Source organism: Monodelphis domestica, chromosome 1 (assembly GCF_027887165.1).
Source record: "Monodelphis domestica isolate mMonDom1 chromosome 1, mMonDom1.pri, whole genome shotgun sequence".
NCBI lineage: Eukaryota > Metazoa > Chordata > Mammalia > Didelphimorphia > Didelphidae > Monodelphis > Monodelphis domestica.
Genome location: NC_077227.1, coordinates 557973050 through 557985388, shown reverse-complemented (window position 1 = coordinate 557985388; position 12339 = coordinate 557973050).

The window sequence follows — 12339 nt, the reverse complement described above, 5'->3', positions numbered from 1 at the left end:
GGCTCTTCCTCCAAATAGATCATAATAAGGTCAATAGAAATTAAAAATACTCAGATTTTCCTGTATATAAGGGTGACAATGACTCTCATATAATAGGATCCAGGGTTTACAGTTGGAAGGAACTTAGAGATCCAGACCAGACTCTTCAATTTACCAATGAGAAAAATCAGCTTTAGAAGCAAAATGTCTTGCCCGTGATCACATAGCTAATAAGTATCAAAATATCAAGATCTAAAAGCAGTTCTTCTTGACTGCAAGTCCATCATGCATGCTACCAACTACCCATCCTGACTCTCAGTGAGGAGGTCTTATAGTTGTTAAGAATAATTTGCTCATTTTGAACCCAGGGCCACTGTAATGGCTCCAAAGATTTATTTGGTTCCTTTCTCTTCCTCTTTAGGGAGTTTATTTGAGATGAAAAGTTCTGACTTTGGTCATATCTCTTTGTGTGCCTCATTAGGAATTATTAATATCAGCCCTCAATAACAACAGAACAATTGAAACTAAATGCTGTTAAGTTATGATTTTGGAATTTGGCTTCAAAGAAGTGGTAGCATAAGGCATCTCCTCTCTCTGTCTTTGAAAAGTGGGATATGGAACACTAGATAAAATTTCAGACTTTCTCTATGAGGTTAGTTTTACTTAACTTTTTTTCCCTTCTATTTTGTTCTTTCCTATTGTTAAATCTATATTTTGGAAAGGGGGATGGAAGGTAATACAAAGGGAAAACAACATATATAATATTGAATTTATTAACAGAGAAGGGAGGAAGGGAGGAAGGAAAATGGGAAAAGGGAAATTTGACTGTTTTACCATCTAATTAAACTCACTATTTAACTACCTGAACTAATTACATAAATTCCTAAAGGCAAGTCCAACAGGTAACCAGATTTCTCACAAACAGAGAGCCCTTGGTGAGTCAAGTACAGGAGTCCAGCTGATGTCCTCAGATGTCCCAGCAAGGAAGAGATCTTTTCCCTCAGTCTGGCTATCCACCAGGAAGACTGGAGATATTCTCTCACCACAGCTAGTAAATCCTCAAGGCCGGTTGTTTGATGGATGGATTTCCAGGAAGTCTCAGCCACACACCTTTCTCCTTCAACTTGAGGCTCCAGAGTGTTGTTGGAAAAAAAAAGCCGTCTCTTCAACAGTTTGTAACCCTAACCCAGTAGCTTGGAATCCAGGCTTATCAATATTGCTCTTGCTATAATTCCCTTTCTTTGCTACACTATAAGATATAACTCTCTGGAAAGGGGAGGAGATAGCAAATATATGGAAAATGTTGTTGATATAAAAGCAAAGATGTCATAAAAATTTATTTCTAAAAAAGCTTTCCTATTTTCAAATTCTTGCCAAAAAAATACCTTTGATATTTATAAAAGTCATTAAGTATTTTAAAGAGACAATAAAGTAGGTATTTGGGCTGGTGGCTACTAATGCCTCTTGTTCAACTGTGGGATTTTTTGTTTGCTTTTAATAATAACCTCTAAGGTTTTATTGCTTCTTTGTAAGAACTTGAAAAATAATTCATCAGAACATTCAAATTCTATCACTTCCAGCAACACTCACTTAGTATGTACCTGACAAGCAACAAATTCATTATCTTAACTGCTGATTCCACTTCCTTACATAGCACATCTAGTACTGAGAAGATTTAGAATTTGGACATTGTAACTATACTGTCAGAGATAATGAGAATAAAGTATTGGCAAATATCATCCATGTTGTCTCTATATTTTGTCCTTCCAATTTCATATATAATTGCTCTTTAGATGAAAAGACTAAGGTTTCCCAGGTAGCTTTCTTTCTGTCTATTTGTTAGCCTTTCCAAAGTTTTTCACTGTATAGGGAAGAAGTGCAAAATTGCATAATCTTTCACCATCCTCCAATGTAATATTTTGCAAATTAGTGTTTAGACTGTAAATTATTTAGTTTATCTGCTTGGCCAGAAAATCAAGCATTTGATGGTTAGAGCCAATCAACAACTATTGACTAAACATCTACTTTATGTAAAGCACTCAGGATAAAAAGTAGTACTGTATAAGACTTCTTTTATTTTTAATTTTTTTTATCTTTTTAAGTATTTTCCCATGGTTATATGATTTATGTTCTCTCCCTCCCCTCTTCCCTCCTGGAGTTGATAAGCAATTCCATTAGGTTACTGTATAACACTTCTACTCCCACTCCCAAGATGCTTACAATCTCTGTTAAGAGAAAAAAAATTTATTATATTTAAGCATCCAGGCAGAGCAGCTATTGTGATGAGCTTGGAATCAGGAAAACCCTTGTTCAAATCCAGTCTCAGACACTAAAAGCTGTATGAACATAGGTAAGTCACTTAACTTGAATTTGCCTCAGTTTTCTCATGTGTAAAATGTGGATAATAACAACAGCTACTTAGAGAACCAAATCAAGTAATAATTATAAAGCACTTGGCACAATGCCTGGCACATTGAAGTGTTCTATAAATGTTAGCTAATATCAATATCATCATCCTATAAAAATCAAACAACAATATAAGACTTAAAGAACAATACTAGACAAGAATACAAGAGATGTCATAAGAAAGTAAATAATTATTAGGCAAATGAGCTGCAAGGACAACAAATAATATGAATTTCAAGTGAACATGCCACTAGGAGCAGGAATGGTTCACCTAAAAAGTCTTTGTAGCAAGTTTCACCTTAGACTTAGACTAGCTTGAATTTATATTTAAAGTTCTTCACAATCTGTTCCCTTTCTCCCCTTCCATCCTCCTTATATATTACTCTCCTCCACATGCTGTGCAGTCCAGCTCTACAAGTTCACTTGCTATTCTTTGTATAGGATTCTCCATCTCCCACTTCTAAATGTTTATCCTTTCTATTCCTTATGTATGAAATGTAGTCTTATCTAACTTAATTAACATCTCTGGTTTCTTTTAAGTCAGCTCAAATAACACCTTTACATATTTATGTATATAAATATATGTGCATATATGTGTATATACACATACATATATATGTATATTCTTCATTAGAATGTAAGCTCCTTGAGGGCAAGAACTATTTCAATTTAGTCTTTATTCTCAGCAATTAGCACAATGGCAAAAAATAAACTCCTAATAAATGCATATTGATTCAATTGTTGATTTGATGGAGGAAAGTGTGGAGCAAACTATAAGGAGAGAAATTGGGCAAAATCAAAAGTAGACAAGGCTCAAGATAAAGTTTGAAGAATAGGGTAAAGAAAAGTTAGACTGAAATAGTGCATGTAGAAATATAGTCTAGGAGAAGCCCTGAAAAATGAAGGGCCATTTTCTTATCTATAATCCTTTTTTGACTCCTGTCTTTTTGAGGTGCTTTTTAAAGATGGGTTTGGAAGGATTGCCAGAGCAGTTTCAGCTTTTGCTGATACTGAACTGCCATCTTGGCTCTGCCCTCTATAATCCTAATTTTACATGGTCTATGGTTTACAGAGTAACTAAAACATCAACCGCAATGATTTCTCCTTTCCAAAAAATTATCTTATCAGGACTTATGCCATAGAATTTACCATTTTATCATATGCTTTATCATTTTATTTTCTCATAGTTTTCTTTTTTTTTAAACCTTTGTCTTCTACCTTAGAATCAATACTGTGTATTGTTTCCAAGGCCAGAGAGTCATAAAAGCTAGTGTAAGAATTAAAAATAAGAGACTGGCTATAAATTAATAATTTTATTCAATCAAAAGTAGTATGGAAGGAAAGAAGGAAAAATAAGAGAGGGTGTGCAGTCCAGGGCAGGGCAGTGCCAGGGGTCCAAGCTCTGCTTCCTGTCTCATGACTCTTAGCTGACTTTTTCCAGAGGCTGGTCTATACTTGTAACTCAATTCACTCAGTGGTATCTGGTCTCTAGGTCAACAGATGAGGTCAAGTAAACAGCACAGGAGAGAGGGAAATTTTCTTCATATATTAGGTAATAAGGGTTAAGTAGCTTGCCCTTGGTCATATAGCTAGGAAGTGTGTGAGGCCAAATTTGAACTCAGAATCTCCTGTCTCTAGTCTTATCTCTCAATCCACTGAGCTAACTTGAGGCTCCATTCTCACTGTTTTCTATGTTATTCCTGAGATTATACCTCACTTTTTCTTTTTTAGTTCACACAACATAATATTGATTATGTAATAAATATTTGGATTATATAGATACATTATATATACATGTATATATATAAAGTTTCAAGTAGAAATATCTTTCAAAGTCTTAAAATGAAAGAACTTATCTTCCAGTCACTAAACTGTTAAAGAAGTCTCTGAATAGTTGAAACTGAATTTATAGGATTCTGAATATCCTGACTTCAATTCAAGAAACTCTAAAAGCTAAATTGGAAGCTTGTATTTTAAATTATTTTTGCCTAGTGACTTCATGAGTATAGATAACTTCCTTCACCTTCACCTATATAAATGGTAACTATCCTGTAACTTATCTTTGAGAGTTCCCTAAAAGGCTTTTATCACCAAGTTTCAAGGTTACAAAGCTGGGTCAGAGAAAAGGCCTAAACCCAGGTGTTCCTTACTCCAAAGGCCACTTTCTACCTACTACATCATCCAATTTCTGATGAAAATATCACATTGATCATCTATATACTTTCTACTTCACGATTTTCATTAACTTCTCTGAAAGTGAGGATTCTAACCAAAGGAGAAAAAAAAGATGCTGATAATCACTTTCTTAACTAATATAGGAGTTGTTCTATACATTTTCATGGCTGAAAAGAAAGTCATACCCTTGACCCAGGAATATAAATGATAAATGTTAGCCAAGAAAATGTTTCTTGATTTATCCATCAACATATATTTATTAAATGTCTGTTTTGTGCCAGGCACTGAAGTTTCTGGCTCCATTCCAGCTCTTTCTGGGATAAGGGACATCACAGTCTGACAGCCTTCTCTACAACCACACCAAAAGAACAGGAAAGTCTTTTCCCATGTTAGGAACATCTGAAGCATAGTAGGTGCTTAAAAATATTTGTTGATTGCTATAGGTGTCACTGCCCTTATAAATTTGCATCATTACCACAAAACTCTTGAAAGTGTTCTGTTGCCAAGACCTTGTCAAGGTCTCTGCGTAGCTCAGCACATGAGACAACACTACACAGAGAAACATAATTTCAATCAAACTCAACAAATACTCACAAACACCAACTAGACCTGAGATCCTGTAACAAAGACCGAGAATATCAAGCCAAAACATAATAGTCTTTCCCTGAGGAAACTCACATTTTGAAAGGGAAAGGTGGGATATAACATGTACACAAATGTAGGAAGTGAAAAGAAAAGGGAAGGATCACAAAAAAGTATTGTATAGTTATAAAATAAGTACTATATAATAAAATATAGACCGTATACTGCATAAAAGTACTGCATAGCTATATTAAATATATACTGTATAATAAAACATAGACTTGTATACTCTATTTAAAAGTACTATATAAAAAGATTTATGTGCAGCTATGGAACCAGGAAAATTTAAGAGAAGTGGTGGCACCTGAGCTGAACCTTATAGGAAGATGAAAAATTTGAAAGGTAGAAATTAGGAGGGAGGACATTCCAGGCATTAAGGCTAGTTTGTGAAAATGCAGAGAAGTGGGAGCAGGCTGAAGTCCAGAAACAGCTAATACTCCCGTTTGGGTAGTACTTGAATATAATAAACACACAAAGTCACCAAGGAATACCAGGCCTTTGAAACCCACTACTCTGTACACAACTCAGCCCACTTGTTCCTAAATAGCACTCCAACCACAAAATGATGACTCTGTCTCCCGTAACTAAACCGAGTCACTGAAGGTCTTTCTCTTCTTCTTTTCATATACTGCCTACAAGCACCCACAGAATGTGGGATTTGTGTCCTCATTAGAGCTACTGACCACAGCTTCTGCCTTCCTGACCCCACAGATCAATTGTCCTGCCTCCCTGAATGCAATAATTAGAGACCTCATCCCATTAGAAGAAATTTGGGGTTTCCTAGGACACAAGCTTCAAATTCCACAAATATCCAAGATACATTTTTTGCTTATGCTTAGCCACTAGTGAAATAGCAGCAAGATGAACATTATTTCCCTACTCATCTGCAGCTACATATGGAAGGAACAAGGCATGTTTATCAGAGATGCTAGACACCACAATAAAAGAGCAGGCTGACCATGGTGCTGGAATGATACAAACACAATAAAACTGAATGCCCCCTATTGTTTCATGATTGGCTTTAAAGAACTCTTGTTTGAAGGATTCAAAGATCTTCCTGTCCCCAGCCCCGGAATTAGAAGACTGAGCTGTGGGATGGCTTCTGTTCCTAAGGAGCAAACAGGGACACCCAGGGCTGCAAGAACAACACAGCTTCCTCTTCTCTGTCACTTGAAAAAAACAGCTGAGCCACATCCTTACCTAGGAAGGTTACAGCGCCCAGCTTCAATGGACACCTTGTCACATGAGTCTCTGTAAGTGATCACAGAGATTAATATTTTAGGAGATAGATTCATTTTTACAAGGGACATGATTTCTAACTTGTTATTTAATAAATGCCATTGGGATGGCAAAGGATCACATTATAGAATGTTGGCAACAGCACAATCAGAATACAATTGAAATTGATGATCATTGTTTCCTTCTCATAAATGATGAAAAATTGGCATGCATGTGTGGTTTCAGGAATAGAATAAAAAAAGAGAAGGGGAGGAAATGAAACATAATTCACTAAAGTTATTTGAGGTTCATAAACCATGCAGAGGTCTTCCAGATAGAATTAGATTTGCTCCTATAAGGTAGGCGTGTGCCCCTGTACTATGTATGCCCACATGGGTTATCTAAATATGACATAAAGGTTCACAGTGGCTTAAATAGATACCACAGAGACTAGTACAGGAAGATAAAAGAAGGGCTACGTCTGAACACTTCCTCTTTTCTTTGACTATCTCCAAATAGGGGTATTAAACAAGAATTATATCTATTTCTTTCCTTTGAATATTTCTGGCCTTTAAGTATCCTGCAAAAATAAACCCAATCATTCTTCTGGAGTTTGGGTGGCTGCTAGGCTTTGGAAATTCAATGGAGAAAAACACAATAAACTTACTAAAACTAAAAAAAAAATTAAAATAAAAAATAAACCCAAAAATAGGCTTAAAAGCTGGTTACATTTGTTTGCTTATTTATAAAGAAAAGCAATGTGGTCAACTGGATACAGGTATTGGTCTTAAAGAGATTTAGGTTCAAATACCATCTCTGATATTCACTTCCTGTATGATTAAGGACACATCATTTAACTTTTCAATGTCTCTAAGAAATTATCTAAATCTTTTTAAATTGTAAAACTGTTGCATATTTGCGTTGGTAGAAGAAGTTCTCTGAACCAACAAATAGTTCCAATAAAAAAGCATCACACTTTTTGCCAATACCCAGTTAAATTCAAATTTAATAAACATTCAAGTACCTATTATGCACAGGGTAATCCCTAGGCACTAGGGATATGAAGATGAAGAACTTCAAAGTGTCCCTACAAGACAGTTACAGTTTACTGCATATGAAAAGAAGTAAATATTATAAATGGGACAAAAAAGCAAGATCCCTTCTAACTTGGATATCAAGCAAATCTCCATGAAGCAAGCAGAATGTTCCAAGTATATGCTGCGGGGAGTCTGCATGGAAGTTGGAAAACAACTACCTAATAATTCAGTTTTTTTAGAAATGTTCATAAAAGAGAGTGCTGTGAAATGAAACTAGAAACATAGCTTAGAGCCCAATTATGAAGGGCCTTAAATGCCTAGCTTCGTGCTTTCTACTTTATTCCAAAAACCAGGAAGAAAAAATGATCATTTTGAGTAGTGGAGCAACATGGTTAGACCTGTACCCTGGGGGAATTATTTTGCCAGTATAGGATGAACTGGAGAGCTAAGGCATTCTTTTGCTACCTTAGAAGAGAAAAAGTGGAGTATATGGGGGTGTCCATGGAGGTCAAGCACCTTTGGTGTGAGGGTTTGCTGTGCCTTTTTCAGGGCTCCTCACCTAACTTTGGCATCTACTTACCACCCAGCTCTCACCTGTGTCTCCAAGATGCTGTACCATGTGCAGTAGCTCCACACCAGTAAAAAACCAGCTTGGCAGAGGGGCTAACCCAGGTTGAAGACAACCAACAGGCCTCAAACCCTTCAGTGATCTAGGGGGTACTTACCCCGAGTATGTGGAGATTTCACCTAGTGGAATGGGAGGATGAGAACAATTTGTTTCAATAGCTATGAAGGCAGGTGAAGCAGGCACAGTGGAGTGCTATGAGATTAGGGAAACAAAGACACACCAAGATCACCCATTGCCTCTCAGGCCATTAACAGTTGTCCCTACTCTTGTCTTGCAGCAGATTTTAATGACTCTGGAGGAGAAAGTAAAGCTAATGACTTTGTGCAACTTTGCCTCATTGAAATCTAATTCACTTACATTACCTCATGATATCTTCAAAAATGTAAGGCAAATAACAACCCAAAAGTTATTTTTAGGATAATAATTTTCTCATATCTGAGCATCGATAGATAAAAAAGACTTCACCTTTGGGGTCCCAAATCTATTCACAGCAGGAGTACCCCTAGGATTTCTGAAACAGCAGCCCAAACAGGCAATCTGAGGAATCCCCCCACCTTCTTGCCTAGCTAACTTGAGTTTTGGCTCAGTAAAATTCTTCTGTGTCATCTTCCTGTATGATATTCTTGAAACTTTTGCTCATAGATCTGGAAGAAATATTGAAGATCATCTGGTTCAATTCCTTTTTTTAAATAGATAACAAAACATGACTAAAGAAATTAAGCAGCTTGGCCAAGGTCCCTACAACTAGTTAGGGCTGGAGCCAACCAAGACTGTGATTCAGGTTTTCTGACTCCCAGTACAGTATTGTTCAGCAATGTGAGATCAAGAAACTTTTTATAGAGGCTAAACTGATTTCTTCAAGAACTGCTTTCAAAAATCTCTTCTGGTTTCATAACTCACTACTCCTCTTTTAAGGTATTAACATTTTCTTGTCTACAGGATTATAAGATGATAGATATACAGGCAGGAAGGACCTTAGTTCTCACACAGAGGACCTATCATTTGACAATTCTTAAGTGGCAGTGGCAGATCCTTCCCTAATCCTGTTATCATTTTCCAGGTGCCATGGTGAAGAAAATTATGTTCTGTCCTGAAGAGCTCTGATTTCAATTGCTGACAGATTTAAGAATGTCCTCAATCTATTCTCTTGATAAATACATAAATACATACATATATGTGCATATAAACTTACTATAAACTCCCTTTCATTTCAGAGCAAAGAAAATGTATACTGAATGCAAAATAGCAGGCATAGGGTAGAATGATAGGACATAAGGACTATTAAAGATAATTTTCCCCCAAGTTCCACTTTACAGATAAAAGATACTTGGTCCACATTTAAAGTAATTTGCAAAAGATCATAAAACTTGTATCAATACCAAACTCTATAATCATATATATATATATAGTTCTTGAAATATTAAAGTTTTGACTAACATAAAAGTTATAATTGTATAAGAAGTTAAAACTATGTTTATGAATACTGTGACAAAAATGATGATATTGTTATCTGTCCATATCTGTTTTGTTTCTAAAACAATATAGTAAAAATATTCAAGTGAATACTATTTCTAGTAACCAATTCTAATTTATTTTTTGTACATTTTAAAAATAATTCCAGTGCCTGAATCTTCACCTGGAAATAAGTTAAACTCTTGAAAAAATAAGTGATTCTTGATTTGCTTCTGCTCCAATAATTTTTATTTATTAAAAGATGTCAGAAACTGGCATCATTTTCCTCATTCACAAAATGGGGATAATAAAAGTACCTACCTCAAGATTGTTTTGAGGCTTGAATAATAAAAGACATTAAAACACTTTAAAAAATTTAAAGTGCTATATAAATGCTAGCTATTCTCCAAATAGTCAAAGGACATGAACAAGCAGTTTTCAGATGAAGAAATCAAAGCTATCTGCTCTTATATGAAAATATGCTCTAATTATTAATTAGAGAAATGCAAATTAAAACAACTCTGAGATATTACCCAACACCTATTAGTTTGGCTAATATGGCAAAATGATAAATATTGGGGGGATATGGGGAAATTGGGACACTGTTGGTGGAGTTGTGAACTTATCCAACCATTTTAGAGAGCAATTTGAAACTATGGTCAAAGGACTATAAAACTGTTCATGCCCTTTGATCCAGCAATACCACTACTAAGTCTGTATCCCAACATCAAAAAAGTGGGGAAAGAACTTATTTTTACAAACATTTGTAGCACCTATTTTTGCCGTGGCAAATATTTGGAAATTGACGGGATGCCCATTAAATGAAAAATAGCTGAACAAGTTGTGGTGTATGACTCTAATAGCATACTATTGTGCTATAAGAAATGATCAGTATGAAGATTTCAGAAAAACCTAGAAAGACTTACATGAACTGATTTCAGAGAGAAGTGAGCAGAACCAGGATATTGTTGTAAACAGTATCAGCAATACAATGGTCAACTGTGAAAGACTTATTCTCAGTAATATAATAATCTAAGACAATTTCAAAGGGCTCACAATGAAAATTGCAATTTACCTCCAGAGAAAGACCTGATGGCATTTGAATGCAGGTCATAGCATACTGTTTACCACTTGATTTTCTTTGTTTTTAATATCTTCTTCTACAGCATGGCTAATACAGAAATGTTTTACATGATCACCTACAACCTATCTCAAACTGCTTATTGTCTCAAGGATGGGAGAAAGGAAAGAGCTTCCTTTGAATTTGGAACTCAAGATTTTAGAAAATGAATGTTAAAAAGGTGTTTTACCTACCTATGAATAGAGAAAATATTATTAAAAAGAAATATATTTCCTTAAAAATAAATGCTAGATATCTCTTCATTTACTTAACTGGAATTCTATGAATTGCAGAGGACTTTGCTTACATTTTAACAGTTAGGTCTTATGACAACCCTATGAGATATGTACTTTGTAGATATTAAATACCAAAAACTAATACTACATAGTTATTCTCCAGCTTCCATGAATTTGTCCAGACTCCCCACTCCATGCTTGGAACACATTTCTGTTTCATTCCTATTTTTTGAAATCCTTTTCTTTCTTTAAGTCCCAGCTCAAGCGTTGCTTGCTTCATGAAGCTTTATTTGATCTCCAAGTTAGAAGGGATCTTTCTCCTGCTCCAATATAGTTTACGTGATATTGTATGCTATATATGTTATATATTAAGTGTTAATGACAGAATTTGAACCATGATCTTCATGAATGCAGGTCCAGTACCATATTTATTTTGCCATATTGCTTATTTAATTTTTCCCTACATAAGTGCTTGAAAATCAAGTTTAGTGTACTCAAAGGTCTTTACAAATAAGTATTTAAAACTAGAAACAATTCACAAACTGTACCTGAATTGTTTACACACTCCTTTGTATTTCAACATTTGTGAAACATATAATCTAATACTAGATATAATAGCCCCCCTGGTAAGACTTGGCCTGGTTGCCTAATAAACCAGGCTAAATTGCTAAAAGCCCCAAACAGTGCATTTCTTTCCAGGTCAAGAAAAGAGGAAACTAATGGGAACAGAATAGAGGATAGAATTATTCTTTTATAGCAGTAGTTTTAAAGATCTTAAAAGGAAGGAAAGAAAGCTAGTGGAGAGAAAAAAGTAAAAGAGGATTCCCCCTGGCCCCTGCCCAGACCACTAGACCAGTGGGTGAATGTGGAAATATTGGCAGTGACTGGACGGTCATCAGCAGATTCCTTGCAGAAACCAAGCTCAGCTGGTCTGTCATTTTTAGGTTCTATTCTATTCATTTTTTCTAGAAAATTGGGGCATGTGCTCATTTCTAGTCCTGCAACATCTCCCCTGTTCTCAATAATCTTTAAATTTTCAATTGACAATAGTTGGCAATCACCTATGCTAGTTCTTTTACTGCCCAAAAATAGGTTCATCTGGGTCAGAAAATGGGAATTAATAAAAAAAAACTCCTTTAATATAGCTTTAACTTGGGGCATCATTTTCCTATTATTTTTGTTTGGTTCCTTCCAGTCCAGAAATCACTCCTCTTAACCCCCCCCAAAACACCCCCAGAAACAAAATTAAGAGTCAAATAGTTCCACCAAATTCTCTCTGGTTTTGGTTATCCTCATGCATCCATGCTGAACATTCATCTTTTCCTTCTTTGATTCTCACCCTTTTCTCTCCCTCTCAATTTATTTTTTAAAAAAGGAAAATATCATTTTTGTGGTCCTCAGTTTCCCTTGCCAACTTCAGTTCTTTCTAAGCTTTAGCTTTCCAGA